Below are 21,558 nucleotides of genomic sequence, written 5' to 3'. Positions count from 1 at the left end.
CCCCCATCCTCCTGGCCTGCGCCAGGGGCGTGGCTTGAGCCGGGGGGGTCCCCACTGGCAGGAGCCTGGGCCCCTGCCATGTCACAGGCCTTCTCACACCGCCTCGCCCGCCAGGGCTCTGATCTCAGCCCGTCTCACACACCCACACCCACTCCCCACCCTCTGGCTTCTCTGCCCAGTGGCAGTGTCACAATACGTACGTCTCACATGCACACGCGCGCGCGCACACACACACACACCCGTCAGCCAGCTTCTCCACCAGGTGCCAGTGTCACAATAAGTGAGTATCACACACACACACACTCTCTCTCTCTCTCTGCCAGCCGGCTTTTCTGCCCAGTGCCGCAAACCCCCCCGAAATGCCAGCAATGGGAGTGGACCGATCTGGGCCCATTCTGTGGGGTGTGGGCCCGTCCAGGGCAGGCTGAGCCGGAGGCCTGGCCAGAGGGCCGTGCTGCCAGGGCTGGGCAGAGCCGCTGGCTGGTGCCGAGTAGGCGCTCGCCTGGACCCAGCCTGCCTGCCTAGGGCAGGAAAGGGCCCGAGCTCCCTGCAGCCAGGCCAGGCACTGAGCAGGGCACCCACCCACTGCTTCCCCAGAGACATGGCCGGGGGGTCCTCATCCCTCGTCCCTGCCTGGGCCCCCTCCCCTCACCCCCGCAGCCAGGCTGGGACCCCCCCTACTCACCCCCACAGCCAGGCTGGGACCCCTCCCCTCACCCCCACAGCCAGGCTGGGACCCCTCCCCTCACCCCCACAGCCAGGCTGAGACCCCCCCACTCACCCCCACAGCCAGGCTGGGACCCCCCCTACTCACCCCCGCAGCCAGGCTGGGACCCCCCCTACTCACCCCCGCAGCCAGGCTGGGACCCCCCCTACTCACCCCCGCAGCCAGGCTGGGACCCCTCCCCTCACCCCCACAGCCAGGCTGAGACCCCCCCACTCACCCCAGCAGCCAGGCTGGGATCTCCCTCCCCCACCCCCGCCAGGTGGGGAGCCCCGTTGGATGCTCACCTTGAAGCCAATGTCTCCCTTCTTGCAGCACAGGCAGGCCAGCATGAGGAAGATGAAGGTGAAGAGCCCTGAGAAGGACAGTGCCCCCACGGCGAGGGAGGAGGACCAGGAGAGCTCGCTCAGGGGGGTGCCGTCTGCAGGGAGACACAGGGGTGCAGCCTTCAGGGGGCAGGCGACGGACGCAGAGCTGGGGGCTCCCAGGGCACTGAGCCGGCGTGGGCCGAGCAGGGGCGGGTTACGCTATGGGCCAAGGCAGCGAAACAGCCGCTGCGCCCCCCGCTGCACACAACGCCCCGGCCCCGCCGGGAGCAGCAGCTGAAGGGCAGGCGCCCCGGAGCACCCCCAGGCCAGCCCGGGGGGCAGGGAAAGGGGGCGAGGCTGCATTTCTCCCACTGCCCACAGGCTGGCGCTGCTGCACCGTGGCCGGCGGCCGCAGGGCGAGTTCCCCAGGGCTGATCCCCCAGCCCAGCGGCCTGGGCCTGGCACGTGCTGCCCCTTTCGCCACCCACCGGGACTGTGTGAGCGCACGTTTGTACGCCCACGTGGCCTGCCTGCGTGTGCACGCCCAGACACCTCTGCGTGCACATCCTCACCAGCGTGTGCACACCTGCACCTGTGTGTGCGCGCCCAGACACCTCTGTGTGCACATCGTCACTAGTGCGTGTGCGCATGCCCAGACACCTCTGTGCGCAATTCCCCACCAATGCCTGCGTGCTCCCACGTGCACCGGCCAGTGTGTGCGCACACCCGAGGACATCCATGCACGCCTCCTTGCACACACAGACACCTCTGGGCCTCTCGCCCTGGCCCCCACGCTCGCGGGAAGTTGCCATGACAATAGCTCACCGATTTGCAGACGGGAGCCCCAGCTCCAGCCCCTCTGGCCCTGCCCCGCCCCTGTCACCAGGTGACCAGCCCACGTGCGTGTAAAGCCCCTCGGTGCGGGGGACCTCGGCTGCGCCCAGGCAGGGAAACCAGCTGGCCAGTGCCAGGGCAGGGCTGGTCTTTCCTTCACTCGCCACTTCCGCACAGGTCCTGCCCGGCACCCCCAGCAAGCACCAGCTCCCCCTGAGGATGAGGCAAGGAGCAGACACAGCCCCCGGGTCCCAACCCACTCCCAGAGCCCACACCCTGCCTCCTGCACCCCTTCTCTGGGTCCGAGCCCTCTCCTGCACCCTGACGCCCCCAACCCTGCACCCCCGTCCTGCACTCCATTCCCCATCTCCTGTCACGAGTCACTCCTTCACCCCCTCCCTCCCAGGACCCCCCCGCACCCCAATCTCTTCCCCAAGCTCCATGCTGCCCCCGACCTCCAGCCCAGGAGAAGTGGAGCGTTCGGGGGGGATTGTTTGCGTGGCTTCGTGCTGGCCAGTGCAGCGAACAGAAACCCTCTTGCAAACAACGAGCAGCCCAGAAGCACCTCAGAGACTAACAAAGGAGCTCCCAGGGGTAAGACCCGCTTGTGACTGGCCTGGTGTGCCCTACGGGTCAGGCAGCGCTCCTGTGAACCGAGCGCTCGGGCAGCTGCCTGAGAGAGAGTCAGGTGCGGCCCAGCGGAATAGCCGAGCGGCTTGGTGCCTGTAACAAAATTTATTCCGCACACAGCTGGAAGAAATTAGCAGGAGCCCTGGGGGTGGTACGTAGCCCTGTCTCTGAGCCATTCGCCCTGCAGAAATACTCTGGGAAGTGTCTCCCCCAAAGCCTCGGATCACACCCGCATGGCCTCATCTCCCCAGCCAGGTTCTGCAGGGCCCATGTGGGGGGCTCTTGGCCAGGAGCCCAAGGAGGGTCCCTGCCATTTACCCTGCCCTGCAGGGCTGGCTTCCCCATGGACCAGAGAGGGGAGGGGTATGGAGAGAGCTGAGAGGCTGGGGCTGGCTCATTCTCCAGGGGGCTGCTGCATAGCCCAGAACCGCAGCTGAACATGAAGGTGCTGAGGCCGTCTGGGGGCAGCAGCGAAGCCGCCACCTCTGGGGCTGCCCGCAGCAGCAGCCTCATCCTGCCAGCGTGGTGTGGGGGTGGGAGGAGGAGAAGGACTTGGCCTCCCACTCAAACCACCAGGGGTGAGCGGGTAGGCAGAACAGAACAGCCGTGGCAGGAATTCGTGCCAGGCACTGGGCAGGCTGTTCTAACACGCCACGCTCCCAGCCTTGGGCCCTGGCACAGGGTCAGCTGCCAGCCCCCCACAGCCTGCGCACCGGCAACAAGCCTGTGCCCGCCTCTCAAGGGGCTCTGGGCAACCCACAGACCCAGGCTGAGTAGGGCCCTGCCTGATCCCTGGGGCCTCCCCAAGCACGTGCCCCAGGGTGGGCAGAGAGCCCAGCACCTCCAGGCACGGGGGACAGAAGCCAGGGCCCAGGGGCGGGATAGCTCAGGGGTTTGAGCACTGGCCTGCCAAACCCAGGGATGTGAGCTCAGCCCTTGAGGGGCCCTTTAGGAATCCGGGCACCTAGGTTAAAACCAATCCCCACTAGGGAGCGCAGGGGCTGGGCCTGATGACCCCTGACGTCCCTTCCGGCTCTGTGAGATAAGGGTGTCTCCGTATTGGTGACCCAGCTCTGCCCAGGAGCAGTGAGGAGCCGGGCACAGAGAGTAGCACCGTGAGTCCAACTGTGCCCATGTCCCCCCTCTGCTGCAGGCAAGTCGCCAGGCTACCCTGGCCCAGGGTGCCGCCTTCCCCAGGAGGGCTCAGAGCCTTTCAGGAAAGCTGGGGAGCAGCAGGGTAGGGTGCTCGCTCCCCTGTGACCATGGAGGAGGATTTTATTCCCCTGTTTTGGTTGCCTGTGTTTCCTACGGTCCTGTAGTAACCCCAGGCGGGTGCCTCAGTTTCTCTAGGCACAGCACCAGTGCATGGTGGTGATAACTTCCCACACACAGATAACAGGAGTTCCTGCCCTTTGCAATGCAGGCAACCAGGTGACCCCATTCTTCCCCGGGAAACAGGACAGAGGCAGGAGGAGGGACCTGGCTGGTGTGAACTGGAGCTGGGCTGGGGGTGGGGCAGTCTGGGCTGGCTGGAGAGGGAGGAGGGGGGTCAGGACCTGGCTCGGGGACCCCTCTAGGCCCCTCTCCCCAAGACAGATGGTGCTGATGGCGTCTGGTCTCTGCGCTGACAAGTCTGGTCCGCGCTGTGTCCCTGTCTCCCTGTAACCTCCTGTTCTCCCTGGGGAGTGGGACCGAGAGTCCCCTCTGCCTGCGGGTGGGGGGCAGGGCCTGGGGACCCCACATTCCATGCCAATGCCCCACCCACCCCACAGGAGCCCAGAGGCAGCACAGTGCAGCCATCCCAGCCATCCCGCCCCAGCAGGGAGCCCTGCAGACCGGAGTGGCTGGCAGGCAGAAGGGCCCTTTCTGCAGAGGGCACCTGCAGAGAGGGGGCCCAGCTGTGGGCTGGCTTTGTGTGTGCACCACTCAGCCATGTCCTTCCGCCCCGGCCTGTCTCGCCGCAGCTCAGCTACTGCTGTGCCACTCTGGAGCCACTGGGAACAAACGGGCACCTGGCAGTGGAGGAAGCCGCCGGATGGCTCATGAGCTGCTGCAGGGAGGAGCCGCGACTCAGCCCAGGCAGCTGGATCCACGCCGACTGCCAGACAGCAGCACCCGGAGCCCAGCGCCCAGCGGCACCAGGCTGGGAAAGGCAGCCCAAGTGCTGAGGGAGCAGCAGGGTGGAAAGGCAGGGCTGGAGGCAGGCACACGCCAGGCAGGGCTGCTGGCTGGGGCTGGCGAGGGAGGGAATTACAGCAAGGGAAATCTAAGCTGACGGGGGACGTGGCGCCCGAGAAAGGCACGGGCTTGGGGAGAGCTCTTGCTGGGCTGTGGGGAACGATGCTGCAGGCACATGGCCACCGTTGGCTTCAACAAAACTAGCACTTTTCTGTCCAAAACCACTGCCACTGCCTCTCTCATAGCACATGGACACTGCTTGTCACCCACCCCGGGGGCAGGCCTATTACCCCACTGGGAATGGGGAAACTGAGGCATGGCACAGCAAAGCGACCTGCCCAAGCTCACCCAGGAAGCAGGTGGAGCAGGAATTCAAACAGGGCCCCTGGAGCATCCTGAGCACAGGGCCATTCTACCTGTGCGGGGGGCAGAGAGGGCTATTATCCCCACGTGTTCACCTGCTCCGTCTGACACCACCGGCTACCTAAGTTGGGATGTGACTGGATTTTTATATTGGATATGGAAGACAATTTATGTGCCCCTTGTAACTACTGGCACCAAATCCCCATGCCAGGGGCACCATGTGAGGCGTTCAATGAAAGCTGAGGCTGCCCGGGATCTATGTCTGCTACTCACACGTCTGCTGTGTGTCCTCCGCTGTACCACGTTTGCAGGTGGCGTTACAGATTTTAGCCCTGTAGCTCTATTCAGTGCTCAGATTTAGTGCTCAGTTGGAGGTGGATCTCTGCCCCAGGCAGGATGACGGGCTGAACAAAGCTCCGACAGCCAACACACGTCGCAGGAACGTGGGGCCTCTCTCCCGGGATGCATCCGATGGCGATGGGCCACAAGAGCCCACCTGGGTCCAGTCGCCTTGGGCTAAGCAATGGGATGGAAATCAGATGCCCAGACATCCATTCCACATATGTATCTGGACTCGGGTGTGCTGGCAGGCTCAACAGCCAATGGCAGAGTGCCATGGCGGCCCACCTGAGCCAGGTGATCAAGGCTCCGGTGACAGGTGGGAAGGAGAAGAGACTTTTCCCTCCACAGGAGGAAACTATAAAATGGGCCGAGCAGCGTCCATCTAAAATCCAGATCCTGTTCCGGTTCCTGCGCCTGCTCCTGTTCTGGTTCTGGTTCCATGTTGCAGCCCAGCAGGTCTCCAATTCTCCATTGACTACGTCTAAGCAAGCTGGAATCACAGCCCTTACGGGGAGGACTTTCAGAGAACTTTGAGAGTCGGCACAGAACACCGCTGGTTGCTCCAGTCACTGTAATTGATGTACGTGACGTATTGCCTTGACAATTCTTCTCTCCAACCCTGTTCTTACTTGCTTTCTTAATAAACCTTCCCATGCTCAGATCTGAAGAACTGGCACGTGTGGCGCTTTGGGTAAGATCCAAGTATTTATTGACCTGGGACTGTGGCTGGACCCATTGGAGTCTGGAAAAAGCTGTGTGGAGCTGGTGAAATAGGTTTTGTGACCCTCTCACCTACGTTTGGGGGTGGTTGGTCTGGGCATTTAGAGCAGCTGGGAAGTCGGTGGGTTTGCTTGTGTGGCTTCTGGCTGGTCAGTGGGGCTGGCAAAGGTGCTGTGGTGGCTGGTTGGATTTGCCTTAGTGAGAAGGAAATCCCAGCCTGGGGCTGTAAGTGGTCCAGATTTAAGCCAAGGTACCCTGGGTTGATCTTCTTAGCTGTGCTCCAAAACCCGGTCACACTATGCAGCCAAGGCAAGCCAACTAGCTCCACGAGCTCCCAGCCAGCCTCATCTGTGGCAGCTGGAGACAGGAGCCCCAGACACAAAGTCCCGACCTGGAAGGGTCCAGGGGAAGCATTCTCTCTTGCCTTCCCTTCTCCATGGTGAGCAGGCAGCACCGTGCACCATAAGCATCACCGCTGGCTCTGGACAGGAGGGATGGCAGGAGAGAATGCAGCTACTGCACAGGGCAGCACAGCTGACCCAAGGCCTGTGGGACAGGGTCTCTCAGCCAGCCTCATACCAGGACATGAACATCCCCTCTCTAGGCACTCTGTGCCTCAGTTTCCCTCTCTGTAAAGGGGGTGACTCTGACCCGTCCCAAGCAGGTTGTGCACGGCCCCTTAGCTAACAGGCACCATGTGAATGCTAGATATTTGAAGGGTGTCCCCAGCAGACTCCCTGCTACTCCAGTGCGCTCCAGCACAGGCTTTCAGGAACCGGCAGGCACTTTATCCTCCAGGCCCATCTCCTGCAGCAGTGTGCAGGATCAGGCCCACTTGCATCTACCTCTTGGCCCTCCGGCGATGGGTCACACAGTTACAAACAGAGACGTTCCATTGAACAGAGTTAAAGGGTCCCAGTCCCTTGGAATAGCGCCACCACCCTGACAAGAAAAGGCCATGTTCCCCCTCCTGCCTCCTGGCCCAGGGTGAGCACAGAGCCTGGAGCTCAGTACCTCCCTGCTGTAGAATAACTCTTCTGGCAGTGTGGAGCAGAGAGGCACCAGGCTGACAGTGCAGAGATCCTGGATGAGCAGCACCTGGGGCAGTGAGGACAGAGCGCCATGGGGACCAGAGGCACTGGGCTGACGGTGCAGTGAGATCAAACGAGCAGTGGGGATCCGGCACCTTGGGAGTGGAGAGACACCAGACGGAAGGCGCAGTGAGATCACAGAAACACAGAAAACTGGGACTGGAAGGAACCTCCGGAGGTCATTGAGTTCAGGCCCCTGTTCTCATGGCAGAACCAAGCACTGCCTGGACCATCCCTGACAGATGTCGACCTAACCTACTTTTAAATATCTACAATGCTGGAGAGTCCACAACCTCCCCAGGCAACTTATTCCAGTGTTTGACCACCCTGACTAGTGGGAAGTTTTTCCTAATGTCCAACCTAAACCTCCCTTGCTGCAGTTTAAGCCCATTGCTCCTTGTCCTCTCCTCAGAGGCCAAGAACAATTTTTCTCTCTCCTCCTTACAACCCTCTTTTAGGTACTTGACAACCGCTGTCATGTTCCCTCTCAGCCTTCTCTTTTCTAAACTAAACAAGCCCAGTTCTCTCAGTCTTCCCACATAGCTCATGTTCTCTAGACCTTTCATCGTTCTTGTTGCTCTTCTCTGGACCTTCTCCAATTTCTCCACATCATTCGTGAAATGTGGTGCCCAGAACTGGACACAATACTCCAACTGAGGCCTAATGAGTGCTGTGTAGAGCAGAAGAATGACTTCTCGTGTCTTGTTCTCAACACTCCTGTTAACACATCCCAGAGTCACGTTTGCTTTTTTTTGCAACAGCACTGTTAACTCATATTTCGCTTGTGGCCCACTATGACCCCTAAGTCCCTCTCCGCAGTGCTCCTTCCTAGACAGTCTCTCCCCTTCTGTATGTGTGAAGCTGATTGTTCCTTCCTACGTGGAGCACTTTGCATTGGTCCTTATTAAACTTCATCCTGTTTGCCTCAGACCATTTCTCCAGTTTGTCCTGATCATTTTGAATGCTGACCCCATCCTCCAAAGCCGTTGAACCCCTCCCAGCTTGGTATCGTCTCCAAACTTAATAAGCGCACTCTCTATGCCAATATCTGAATCGTTGGTGGAGACATTGAATAGAACCAGTTCCAAAACAGACCCCTGTGGAACCCCATGTGTTATGCCCTTCCAATCTGACTGCAAACCATTAATAACTGCTTTTTGAGAACAATTATCCAGCCAGTTTTGCACCCACCTTATAGTGGCCCCATTTAAGTTGTATTTGCCCAGTTTATTGATAACAAGAGTACACGAGACCATATCACACGCATTACTTAAGTCTAGGCATACCACATCCACTGCCTCTCCCTTATCCACATGACTTGTCACCCTGTCAAAGAAAGCTATCAGATTGGTCTGGCACGATTTGTTCTTCACAAATCCATGCTGGCTGTTACCTGGCACCTTACTTTCTACTAAATGTTTGCAGCTGAATTCCTTAATTACTTGCTCCATTATCTTTCCTGGCACAGAAGTTAGACTCACTGGTCTGTAGTTTCCTGGGTTGTTCTTTCTTCCCTTTTTATAGATGGGCACTGTGTTGGCCCTTTTCCAGTCTTCTGGAATCTCTTCTGACTTCCAGGACTTTTTAAAAATGATAGCTAAAGGCTCCAATACCTCCTCTATCAGTTATTTGACTACTCTAGGATGCATTTCATCAGGCCCTGGTGACTTACAGAACCCTAATTTTTCTAAGTAATTTTTAACTTGTTCTTTTTTATTTTATCCTCTAAACCTACCCCCTCCCCACAAGCATTCACCATGTTAGGCATTTCTGCATCAGATTTCTTGGTGAAGACTGAAACGAAAAAGGGCTGGGGGCAGTGAGGACACTGCACCAGGGGAGTGGGGAGGCACCAGGCCGATGGTGCAGTGAGGTCGGACGAGCAGTGCTGGGGCAGTGAGGATGCGGCACCGTGGGAGTGGAAAGGCACCAGGCCGACAGCGCAGTGAGGTCGGATGAGTGGCACCAGTCTCAGTGCGAAAAGCAGAAGAGGGCTGAGGGTCTGATGGGGCCTGGGAATACTGAGCAGGTTACAGTCAGCACCATGGACAGGGCCTGGGGGCCAAACCACAAAGTGGCTGACTCAGGCCCTGTGCCTGGCACCTGAGGGCCCGGCTCTCCAGAAAGGGGGGCAGGCTCGAGGGTGGGGGGAAGCCCGGACAGCCCTGGCCCATGTGCCTGTGGATAAAGGCAGCACCAGTCTCTCCCACATTGCACTGCTGTGGGCACCAACCATTCTGCAGGGCTGTGCTCCAGCGGGCACAAGGCTGCGCTGCAGCAGGGAGGGGAGAGAAACCGGAGCAGGAGAAGAAGCCAACCCAGTGAGAGCAGCACAAGGCTCTGGCTCCACGAGGTTCAGCTCAACCCGGTCTTCCCACCTCCCGCCCGGTGCCCTGACAGCGAGAGGAAGGGGCTCCCCAGGCCTCCGGCACCACGGCTTGGAACCGCAGCACTGGTCCCTCTAGGCAGAGCACTTGGGCGCCCGCCCCAGGAGAGAGTCAGGTGCCACCCAGCTGATGTGCAGAGTGCCCACAGCTGGCAGTGTGTATTTCTCTGGCTGGTGCACCTCTGCTACACCTTGGTGCACATAATAAAAATTATTCTGCACCAGGATGGAAAACAATAGAGGGACGTTTGCTGCTGGGGTTGGGGTGGTGGGGCCGGGCTAACTGCTGGCTGGACACAGCACAGGATGAGACCAGGTCACTGCCCTCCCTTGGTGCCTGCTTTGCACTGTCAGGGTCTGGGCAGCCAGGGAGAGGCGAGACAGCTGTGTGGCTGAGGAGCAATCAGCAGAGCCTCAGCGCACTGCTCAGCTAGGAACACTCCCCCTTCAGCCTGCCTCCACTCAAGCAGCTGCCCATCAGCTGTGGCTGCATGCAAGTCAGATCGCAAGCGGGTGTTGCAACGATGCATCCTGGGCAATGCCAGCCCCTGTGCAGGGGCACGAGGGATGGGGAGATGGGCTGATTATCTTCCCAGGTGCACTTAGCCCTGGGCCAGCCACGGGGGCCATGGCAGGCAGAGATCAGACCCCACCTTCAAGAGTGACCACCCACACCTGGCCTGCAGCTCAGAGCACGAACAGCGAGAGACCGAACCATGGCAGCAAACAAGCTCGTGCCACTTGTGATGGAGTGGGGGATACCTGTGTGTATGTGAGTGGCTCACAGAGGGTGTGGGGCTCCTGCTGAGGGTAACCTTGATGACCAGGTAACACCTTTGTACTGCAGACAAAGGAGGAGGTGGAGCCTGAGGGGTTTGAATTGGAACTGGGAGTTGGGAAGCAGTTAGTCTGGGCTGAGGGAGAGAGAGACAAAGGAGGGGGCCAGGCCCCGGCTCTGGGGGCCCCTCGGGGCCTCCTCTCCCCAACATGAATTGGACTGGCTGTCTCTGCCTGCTGTACTGACTCCTCTGTACGATGCTGTGTCCTGTCAGCTAATAAACCCGCTGTTCTGCTGAGTGAGAGTCACTCCTGCCTGCGGACGGGGTGCAGAGCCTGGGGGACCCCAGAACCCCATCACACTGGTGTCAGCAGTGGGATGTTCTGCACCCTGAGGATGGAGCATCCAGCAGTAAGTGACCGGGGCCCTGGAAGAAGTGGGGCCTGCGAGACCCAGGTGTGCTGAAGGGCAGTGAGGTGCAGCTCCCCAAGGCGGAGGGGCCTGCGGCCGAACCCAAGCAACTGCGGTCGTGGTTCTCGAGAGGGGGTGCCACACCCGAGCAGGGGTTACTCCTGGGAATCTGTTGGAGTTGGTCCCAGAAGGTGGAGGGGCTGAGGGCCCAACCCCCAGAAAACAAGTGACCCACAAGGAGGCTGACGCTGAATGAGTTCTTCCCAAGACAGTGTGCTCATGGTCCCTGAGAGCGGGTGTCACACTGAAGAAGGGGTTCCTCTGAGAGTCTGTTGGAGTTGGTCCCAGAGGGCAGAGGGCCCTACGGCCTAACCCCAGGGAGCTTGTGACCCGCAAGGAGCCTGGCACACTGAAGGGATTCTTCCAGGAATCGTGAGGTGCAGAGGGCATCAGCCTGAGAGCCTGCAACCACGCTGAGCAACTCCGCTGTGAAGTGGCAGCACCTGGAAACCGAATCGAGATTAAAGAAGCTGGACAAGGCAGCGTGGATGTGCAGTGGCAGAGGTGAGGGTTAAGGAAAATCCTGCAGAGGTGAGCCCGGATCGGGGCAGGGAACCCTGGACTGCATGGAGCTCTGAACCGAGTGGCCTGCCACAGCTCAAGGAGGGAAGGAGCGATTCCAACCCATCATCTACTAGTGGCCAAGACAGACCTGCGAAGAGTTTTCCAGGCCTGGGCCGAGGAAGGTGCCTGTGTGTCTGTGCAGGAAAGCAGCTGGTCCACTGGGAATGGCAAGTTGTCTGTGAGAGAAGCTGCTTCACCTTCTGTGTGTGTGTGGAGACCAGCCGGGGGGCTGGGACAAAGGAGAGAGTGTCTCCCATTGTCTGTCTGTGTTGAACAGCAGCAGCAGCCTGGGGAGAGAGCAGAGCCTGCGTTTGGAAAAGGTGCCAATGAGGAAACTAGCCCATTGTCTGAGGAAGATTCCCCAGCCTGGGGTGGCTGGAGAAGGATCCACCAGAAAAGAGCATTCCAGGTGTGTCTCTGAATCCAGCCATGGGGGCTGGAGCAGAGGGAATGGCTCCGGGATGGGGCAGTGGTATCCCTGCTAAGGACACTGGTCCTTGGTGCAAGAAAAGTGCTTCTGCTTCTGGGGAAGTGAATCCTTTGCCTGAGCCTGTGGGGGCTCGAGATGGAGCCAAGATCCCAGAGCTGGATCTGAGGGCAGCTGAAGCCCAGGTGGGAAGTGGGCCTACCTCTGTGTCTCTCAGGGGGGATGATGCTTTAACTTGGTCTAATCCAGTTAGGATCATCAGGGAATCCCAGAGACCAGACGATTCTGGTACTTGTTCTTTGCCTGATGCTGAGGTGTTATTGGGAGGGGGTGAGAGGACTCTGTCCTACCGGAGTCATCCTCTCGCCAGGACACAAGAACAGACGGGCAATGGAGTTACGCTGACTGATGAAGATAAAGGAGCTGGTAGCAGAAGGGAGGAAAGGGATCCTAACCTTCTGTCCGGTGGTACTGGCTGTCTGCCTGGAGGGGGATTACGTGGGAATCTGCCTGATGGGCCAGATGTGATCCTGGGTGTAGGTGAAACCCAGGAGCTGGTTGTGGCTCAAGGGAGCAGTGCCCCTGTGGAGCCAGATAGGGGTGAGTTATTGTTTGGGGGAGCTCTTGAGGAAGAGAATTTCCCTGAAACTTTTCCTGACCCGTCTGTGGGGACGGCAGAAAATGGGAGTGAGGTGAAGGAGAGTGAACAGGAAAGGTGCTTGTCTGTAAGAGCCAGAGCAACCCTTTGCCTGGGGAGAAGTTTGTTTCAGCTCCTGATGGCCAGGACCTGCCTGAGTGTGAAACCACTGGCTGTGCTCTGCAAGGGTCCAAAGCAGGCAGTGTAAAAGTTTCTCAGGAATTGGAAGCTGGTGCAAGTAAAGTAAAAACTATCAGGGAATGTGAGCAGCCCTGTGAGAACCAAGTAAAACAGCTGCACAGCCAATCTCTGTAGGATGCAGGAGAGGTTCAGCAATTCCCCATCTCCAGATGCTAGAAACACTTATATTCTCACACTGGACTCCAGTTCTGATTCCACGGGGAGGCAGAAGTTGGAGGTAAAAGGACAAAGGAGCTGTGGGCCTGGTGGGCCAGTAAGGGATAAACAGGGATTCCTTCATGTGGATTCTGCGTCTGGGACTCACAAAACAACTCTCAGAAAGCAGTTTGGTTTGCAAATTTCCAGACTGGCTGGAAGGGGGCCGTCTCCCTGAGCTCATCAATGGCCCAGCTCTTGTTAGAAGGGAGGGCACAGCCAGAGAGATCAGATTTCCACCCCAGGGGGCAAGGGAGAAGATTAGAACTTGATGGTGCTAAGAAAGGCCTCAGCCATTTATCCCCAAAATACCAGATTCTCAAGGAGGTTACACAAAAGTTGTGGTCTACCAAAGAGCAACGTAAATGTACAGTTGCAATGGGTTTGTTCTGTTACTCACGCTGATTGCTGTAACCAAGGGGTGCTGCTACCAAAAGCTGTAGAATTGTACCATGCACTGAATGTTTGAAAAGAGCCATGTGACATGATGACATTGATGTAGAAGCATGAATTGTATGTTGAAGGAGTCTGTAACTCTGAAATGTCACCATTGTTCCCTGTAACTAGTCTTGCAACCTCTGACATGAGAAGGAACATTCCAAACCTATTGTGTGGCATGAAAGGGGAAACTGAGGCACACAGCCATTGTGGTGGTCTGGCTAAATGCCAAGGATGGAAGCATTTGTACCTTCCGTTACTGGACTGTAACTGAATTCCAGACATTGGCTGGAGCAGCTGTATGGACTGGTGGTCAGATGGGGCAGGGCCCAGACACAAAAGACCTGTTTGATCTGTTGGTGCTGCAGCATCTGTATGGGCTCTGCCTGCCCGACTTGAGAACGTGGCTGACGGACCGGGGCCGAAGCAGCGAGACCGACCAACCCAAGGGAACTAAAGGGACTTGCCCGGCTGCATCACATGAAAAGGGCCAAGACCAAGCTGCTGACTTGGAGCCTCCCCCAGCAGGACTATGATGTGGAGGTGGTGCACATCAAGGGGAGAACAGAGGGTACAGCTGATGCCCTGTCACAAGGTGTGATGGAGTGGGGGATACCTGTGTGTGTGTGAGTGACTCACAGAGGGTGTGGGGCTCCTGCTGAGGGTAACCTTGATGACCAGGTAACACCTTTGTACTGCAGACAAAGGAGGAGGTGGAGCCTGAGGGGTTTGAATTGGAACTGGGAGTTGGAAGCAGTTAGTCGGGGCTGGGAGAGAGAGAGAGACAAAGGAGGGGGCCAGGCCCCAGTTCTGGGGGCCCCTCGGGGCCTCCTCTCCCCAACATGGATTGAACTGGCTGTCTCTGCCTGCTGTACTGACTCCTCTGTATGATGCTGTGTCCTGTTGGCTAATAAACCTGCTGTTTTCCTGCTGAGTGAGAGACTCTCCTGCCTGCGGACAGGGTGCAGAGCTTGGGGGACCCCAGAACCCCATCACACTGGTGTCAGAAGTGGGATGTTCTGCACCCCGAGGATGGAGCATCCAGCAGTAAGTGACTGGGGCCCCGGAAGAAGTGGGGCCTGCGAGACCCAGGTGTGCTGAAGGGCAGTGAGGTGCAGTCCCCAAGGCGGAGGGGCCTGCGGCCGAACCCAAGCAACTGCAGTTGTGGTCCTCGAGAGGGGGTGTCACACCCGAGGAGGGGTTACTCCTGGGAATCTGTTGGAATCGGTCCCAGAGGGTGGAGGGGCCGAGAGCCCAACCCCCAGGAACAAGTGACCCCTGAGAAGGCTGACGCTAAATGAGTCCTTCCCAAGACAGGGTGCTCATGGTCCCTGAGAGCGGGTGTCACACTGAAGAAGGGGTTCCGCTGGGAGTCTGTTGGAGTCGGTCCCAGAGGGCGGAGGGGCCTACGGCCTAACCCTGGGCAGCTTGTGACCCGCAAGGAGCCTGGCACACTGAAGGGATTCTTCCAGGAATCGTGGGGTGCAGAGGGCATCAGCCTGAGAGCCTGCAACCATGCTGAGCAACTCTGCTGTGAAGTGGCAGCACCTGGAAACCGAATCGAGATTAAAGGAGCTGGACAAGGCAGCGTGGATGTGCAGTGGCAGAGCTGAGGGCTGGGGAGAATCCTGCAGAGGTGAGCCCGGATCGGGGCAGGGAACCCTGGACTGCCTGGAGCTCTGAACCGAGTGGCCTGCCGCAGCTCAAGGAGGGAAGGAGCGATTCCAACCCATCATCTACTAGTGGCCAAGACAGACCTGCGAAGAGTTTTCCAGGCCTGGGCCGAGGAAGGTGCCTGTGTGTCTGTGCAGGAAAGCAGCTGGTCCACTGGGAATGGCAAGTTGTCTGTGAGAGAAGCTGCTTCACCTTCTGTGTGTGTGTGGAGACCAGCCGGGGGGCTGGGACAAAGGAGAGAGTGTCTCCCATTGTCTGTCTGTGTTGAACAGCAGCAGCAGCCTGGGGAGAGAGCAGAGCCTGCGTTTGGAAAAGGTGCCAATGAGGAAACTAGCCCATTGTCTGAGGAAGATTCCCCAGCCTGGGGTGGCTGGAGAAGGATCCACCAGAAAAGAGCATTCCAGGTGTGTCTCTGAATCCAGCCATGGGGGCTGGAGCAGAGGGAATGGCTCTGGAATGAGCAGTGGTATTCCTGCTAAGGACACTGGTCCTTGGTGCAAGTAAAGTGCTTCTGCTTCTGGGAAAGTGAATCCTTTGCCTGAGCCTGTGAGGGCTCGAGATGGAGCCAAGATCCCAGAGCTGGATCTGAGGGCAGCTGAAGCCCAGATGGGAAGTGGGCCTGCCTCTGTGTCTCTCAGGGGGGATGATGCTTTAACTTGGTCTAATCCAGTTAGGATCATCAGGGAATCCCAGAGACCAGACGATTCTGGTACTTGTTCTTTGCCTGATGCTGAGGTGTTACTGGGAGGGGGTGAGAGGACTCTGTCCTACCAGAGTCATCCTCTCGCCAGGACACAAGAACAGACGGGCAATGGAGTTACGCTGACTGATGAAGATAAAGGAGCTGGTAGCAGAAGGGAGGAAAGGGATCCTAACCTTCTGTCCGGTGGTACTGGCTGTCTGCCTGGAGGGGGATTACGTGGGAATCTGCCTAATGGGCCAGAAGTGATCCTGGGTGTAGGTGAAACCCAGGAGCTGGTTGTGGCTCAAGGGAGCAGTGCCCCTGTGGAGCCAGACAGGGGTGAGTTGTTGTTTGGGGGAGCTCTTGAGGAAGAGAATTTCCCTGAAACTTTTCCTGACCCGTCTGTGGGGACTGCAGAAAATGGGAGTGAGGTGAAGGAGAGTGAACAGGAAAGGTGCATGTCTGTAAGAGCCAGAGCAACCCTTTGCCTGGGGAGAAGTTTGTTTCAGCTCCTGATGGCCAGGACCTGCCTGAGTGTGAAACCACTGGCTGTGCTCTGGAAGGGTCCAAAGCAGGCAGGGTAAAAGTTTCTCAGGAATTGGAAGCTGGTGCAAGTAAAGTAAAAACTATCAGGGAACGTGAGCAGCCCTGTGAGAACCAAGTAAAACAGCTGCACAGCCAATCTCTGTAGGATGCAGGAGAGCGCCAGCAATTCCCCATCTCCAGATGGTGGAAACACTTATATTCTCATACTGGATTCGACTTCTGATTCCATGGGGAGGCAGTAGTTGGAGGTGGAAGGATGAAGGAGCTGTGGGCCTGGTGGGCCAGTAAGGGATAAACAGAGATTCCTCCATGTGGATTCTGTGTCTGGGACTCACAAAACAACTCTCAGAAAGCAGTTTGGTTTGCAAATTTCCAGACTGGCTGGAAGGGGGCCGTCTCCCTGAGATCATCAATGGCCCAGCTCTTGTTAGAAGGGAGGGCACAGCCAGAGAGATCAGATTTCCACCCCAGGGGGCAAGGGAGAAGATTAGAACTTGATGGTGCTAAGAAAGGCCTCAGCCATTTATCCCCAAAATACCAGATTCTCAAGGAGGTTACACAAAAGTTGTGGTCTACCAAAGAGCAACGTAAATGTACAGTTGCAATGGGTTTGTTCTGTTACTCACGCTGACTGCTGTAACCAAGGGGTGCTGCTACCAAAAGCTGTAGAATTGTACCATGCACTAAATGTTTGAAAAGAGCCATGTGACATGAGAACATGGATGTAGAAGCATGAATTGTATGTTGAAGGAGTCTGTAACTCTGAAATGTCACCATTGTTCCCTGTAACTAGTCTTGCAACCTCTCACATGAGGAGGAACATTCCAAACCTATTGTGTGGCATGGAAGGGGAAACTGAGGCACACAGCCATTGTGGTGGTCTGGCTAAATGCCAAGGATGGAAGCATTTGTACCTTCCGTTACTGGACTGTAACTGAATTCCAGACATTGGCTGGAGCAGCTGTATGGACTGGTGGTCAGATGGGGCAGGACCCAGACCACAAAAGACCTGTTTGATCTGTTGGTGCTGCAGCATCTGTATGGGCTCTGCCTGCCCGACTTGAGAACGTGGCTGACGGACCGGGGCCGAAGCAGCGAGACCAACCAACCCAAGGGAACTAAAGGGACTTGCCCGGCTGCATCACATGAAAAGGGCCAAGACCAAGCTCCTGAGTTGGAGCCTCCCCCAGCAGGACTATAATGTGGAGGTGGTGCACATCAAGGGGAGCACTGAGGGTACAGCCGATGCCCTGTCACGAGGGGAGAGCCCCGAACTTCCCCAGGTCACCAGTTGAGTGACCCTGCTCAGTTCGGTCTGGAAGGGGGGAGAGATGTGATGGAGTGGGGGATACCTGTGTGTGTGTGAGTGACTCACAGAGGGTGTGGGGCTCCTGCTGAGGGTAACCTTGATGACCAGGTAACACCTTTGTACTGCAGACAAAGGAGGAGGTGGAGCCTGAGGGGTTTGAATTGGAACTGGGAGTTGGAAGCAGTTAGTCGGGGCTGGGAGAGAGAGAGAGACAAAGGAGGGGGCCAGGCCCCAGTTCTGGGGGCCCCTCGGGGCCTCCTCTCCCCAACATGGATTGAACTGGCTGTCTCTGCCTGCTGTACTGACTCCTCTGTATGATGCTGTGTCCTGTTGGCTAATAAACCTGCTGTTTTCCTGCTGAGTGAGAGACTCTCCTGCCTGCGGACAGGGTGCAGAGCTTGGGGGACCCCAGAACCCCATCACACAAGGGGAGAGCCCCGAACTTCCCCAGGTCACCAGTTGAGTGACCCTGCTCAGTTCGGTCTGGAAGGGGGGAGAGATGTGATGGAGTGGGGGATACCTGTGTGTATGTGAGTGGCTCACAGAGGGTGTGGGGCTCCTGCTGAGGGTAACCTTGATGACCAGGTAACACCTTTGTACTGCAGACAAAGGAGGAGGTGGAGCCTGAGGGGTTTGAATTGGAACTGGGAGTTGGGAAGCAGTTAGTCTGGGCTGAGGGAGAGAGAGACAAAGGAGGGGGCAAGGCCCCGGCTCTGGGGGCCCCTCGGGGCCTCCTCTCCCCAACATGAATTGGACTGGCTGTCTCTGCCTGCTGCACTGACTCCTCTGTACGATGCTGTGTCCTGTCGGCTAATAAACCCGCTGTTCTCCTGCTGAGTGAGAGTCACTCCTGCCTGCGGACGGGGTGCAGAGCCTGGGGGACCCCAGAACCCCATCACACCACTGGCATCCCTGGCCCCTCCTGCCCACCTGCTGTTCTCTCTGGGTACCACGTGGCCCCGGGACACAGGGGCTTGAGCTGCCCATGAGCCTACGGAGGCACCACAGAGCCCTGATGGAGCCCTCCGACGGGAACTGTCCGGCCTCTCCCTTTTCCTGCCCTCGGGGGTGTGGAGGGGACGCCCAGGATGGTAAACCCACGGGCCAAAGCAACAGAAAAGATGTGCCTGGCCCCAAGCAGCGACAGAGCAACCGGCGGTTCCAGCCCCACTCCCCAGCAACAGAACATGAGCTCCCTGGGGGCTCCCAGCTCAGCTCCCCCCACCCCGAGCCCCAGCTCAGAGCCTCGCTGTGCCCCCCTCCTCGCCCACTGAGCCAGACGCTGCAGCAGCTGAGTAACAACAGAGCCGGGAGCCAGGGCTGGGGAGGAGAAGGAGAGGCCCCCGCATGGAGCAATGCCACAGGTAAAGCCAGGCCCGCACTGGGTGCTGCCCACGTACGAGCTGCGGTGCACAGCCAGTCCCAGCACCGTCAGTCGCTGGCGCTGAGAGGCTCTGTACAAAGGCACAGCGTTATCTGACCCTGCCATTTGCACAGGCACCTGCTGTGGAGCCAGCAGCTTCAGCTACACCCCCAACATGACAGTCCCTTCACGCCCCTGCAGACTTCCCTCGGGGATCCCAGCACCCCTGGATCACACTGCGAGCTCGGAGACAGCCCTGCGGGAGATGCTGAATGACATTTTCCCTGCCAGCACCTCTGATCAGTCAAGTATGTTCCTCGCCTGGTACACAGCCCTGGAGTGCCTGAGCCCAGCACAGACCTACCCTGGCAGTTCTCTAGCTCTGGGGCAGGACCCCACAGTGGGTTAAGACCATCTTTGAATGGGGTCACCAGGGCTGCCTGAGCCTTGCTGGGGCCCAGGGATGAAGCCTGAGTCCCACTGCCCAGGATCTCTTTTTAGCCCACCTTGAGAGCCATATGAAGTACAAGGGAAACTGAGGCACACTCGGGTGTCCTGAGAGCATCACAACACATCCCACTTGGTCACTTCACCGAGATGCAACTCCGGCTGCAAGGCCATGAGAGCTGGGCCTCTGATTAGCCCAGGAGTGTCAAAAATCCCACCCCTACGCTTCCGCTGCAGTCCCTCCTCCTCCTCCTCACAGGAAAGGGCCCCAGGATCACTGGGAACCACAGCCATCCTGCCCGGGACCTGTGCGGAGCTGCCTCCCCAGCAAGCAGCAAACAGGTGCACACAGCATGGACTCAGAAGCAGGATTGGAGCCACCCAGCACTGGCACTCTTGGCCTGGGAGGGTCACTGGCCCTGTTCCCTACAGGCCCAGAGCTGGCCCAAGGACGGGCTGGACCCCGCCCGAAGCAGGGAAAGGCGGAGTGCGCAGTGTCAGGGATGAGGTGGGTGACAGCACTGGGCACTAGCTGGGCTCCTGGTGTCCGGCCTCACTCTCTGCTCGTCAGGGCCTGCAGCAGAGCAGCCAGCCAGGCGTCTCTCCCTACCCCAGCCATCCCCCAGCGCTGACACTTTAATCCCCAAGGAGATTAAGGGCCCGGCACTGTGGGCCGCTTCCAGCAAAGCAATTTTACACCTCATAGAGCGCGAGTGTCTGCCCAGATACAGCCACACAGCATGGCGGCCGTGCCCGGCACTGCAGAGCCCTTGTGGGAAGGGTCCCTAACCTTCCACGGGACTGCTCCTCAGAGGCCCAAGGTGCATTAGAGGTGTTCCAGGGAGCCTTGCAGCCCCCCGCCCTGGGCCCCACGCCACGAGGGCAGTGGTATTACCCCCAGTTAACAGATGGGAAAACCGAGGCAAGAGGTGATGAGGCCCCAATCCCCTCGAGGGGTGGATCAGAAGATCCCCCTTCGTTTCCATGGTGCAGAGTAAACGGCTGGTGCATCTGGGCCCCACTGTCGTGAGGGTGACAGCGGCTCCCACAATAGGTTCTCTGGATACTCAGCATGTTCCAGAACAGACATAGGCCTCGGCCCAGGATTAGGGCTCCCTGGCCACCCCCTCTGCTCCTGTTCCAGAGAGGACGACCGCGCCAGGCCTTCCTCACAGCCCAGCCAACGGCTTTCTGGTCCCAGAGCAGCCAAGCCACACCCTGGGTGCAGCCTCGGGGCTTGGAATCCACCTCCCAATGGGGCTGACGGCTTGGGCCGAGCCGGGAATTCTGGGGACACACAGCCACTGAAGAAGAGCTCGGTGCAGCACTAACGCTCCCCTCCTCATCAAGCCCAACAAAAGCTCTTCCCTCCCGCTCCTTGGCTCTCTGACAGACACTGACTTCCAGCCGTGGGACCCGGGCCAGAAGGCTCCTCTCCTGGCCTGTGCTTCACTCCAGCTCCCAGGTGCAGAGCCGAGCTGCAAGGCCAGCCAATGTAGCCTGTGCAAACCCACTCCAGGAAGGGCTCGGGGGGCTGAGAGCTGGGTGGGAGCGAGGGCAGCGGGAGGGCAGGTTTTACGGGTGACAGCCTTTAACAAACCCTGCCACTGAGGCTGAGTTCCGCTGCTCAATGAAGAGTGACGGGCTTCAGCCGGCGGGACCCTTCCAGCCAGCATGGCGCACGGCAGGAACTAACCCCACCCAGCAATAACCCTTCTGATCCAGAGAACATCACCCCTCACCGGCCCGGAGAGGTGACCCAACACCTGGGGTCAGGGGCGGGAAGGGCCTATCCTTGTAGGCTGCCCGTGGGGTTACCCACGAAACTGCACTGTGGCCTTACTGGATTTTTAAACTGGATGTGGAAGACTCCCCGTTTCTGTTATCCATGTACATAGCGGCATCAAATCTTGAGCTGGGAGGGGGGCCAAGTGAGGTGTCTAATGAAAGCTGGTACCGCCCTGAAACTGGCGATGTGTCTGTGCCACGTCCGTACGTGAAGTTATAGATATTGGCTCAGTTGCTGTACTGGAAAAGTTTCAGTGATGAGATTCGCCACAGGAGGTGAGATTTTCTCCCCAGCTAGGACGATGGACTGAAAACAAAGGCCTGTGGGAAGAGGAAAGGACTTTTTCCCTCCCTCCACCGGAAAAACTATCAGATGACCCTGGCAGTGACCATCTTGGTTCCAGTTCCGGAATTCAGTGTTCCAGTTCTCCAGTGCTCCAGTAACTAAGACCATGAAACCTG

The sequence above is a fragment of the Carettochelys insculpta genome, chromosome 20 (genome assembly GCF_033958435.1).
Source record: "Carettochelys insculpta isolate YL-2023 chromosome 20, ASM3395843v1, whole genome shotgun sequence".
NCBI classification, from domain to species: domain Eukaryota; kingdom Metazoa; phylum Chordata; order Testudines; family Carettochelyidae; genus Carettochelys; species Carettochelys insculpta.
This window is presented reverse-complemented; position numbering follows the sequence as displayed.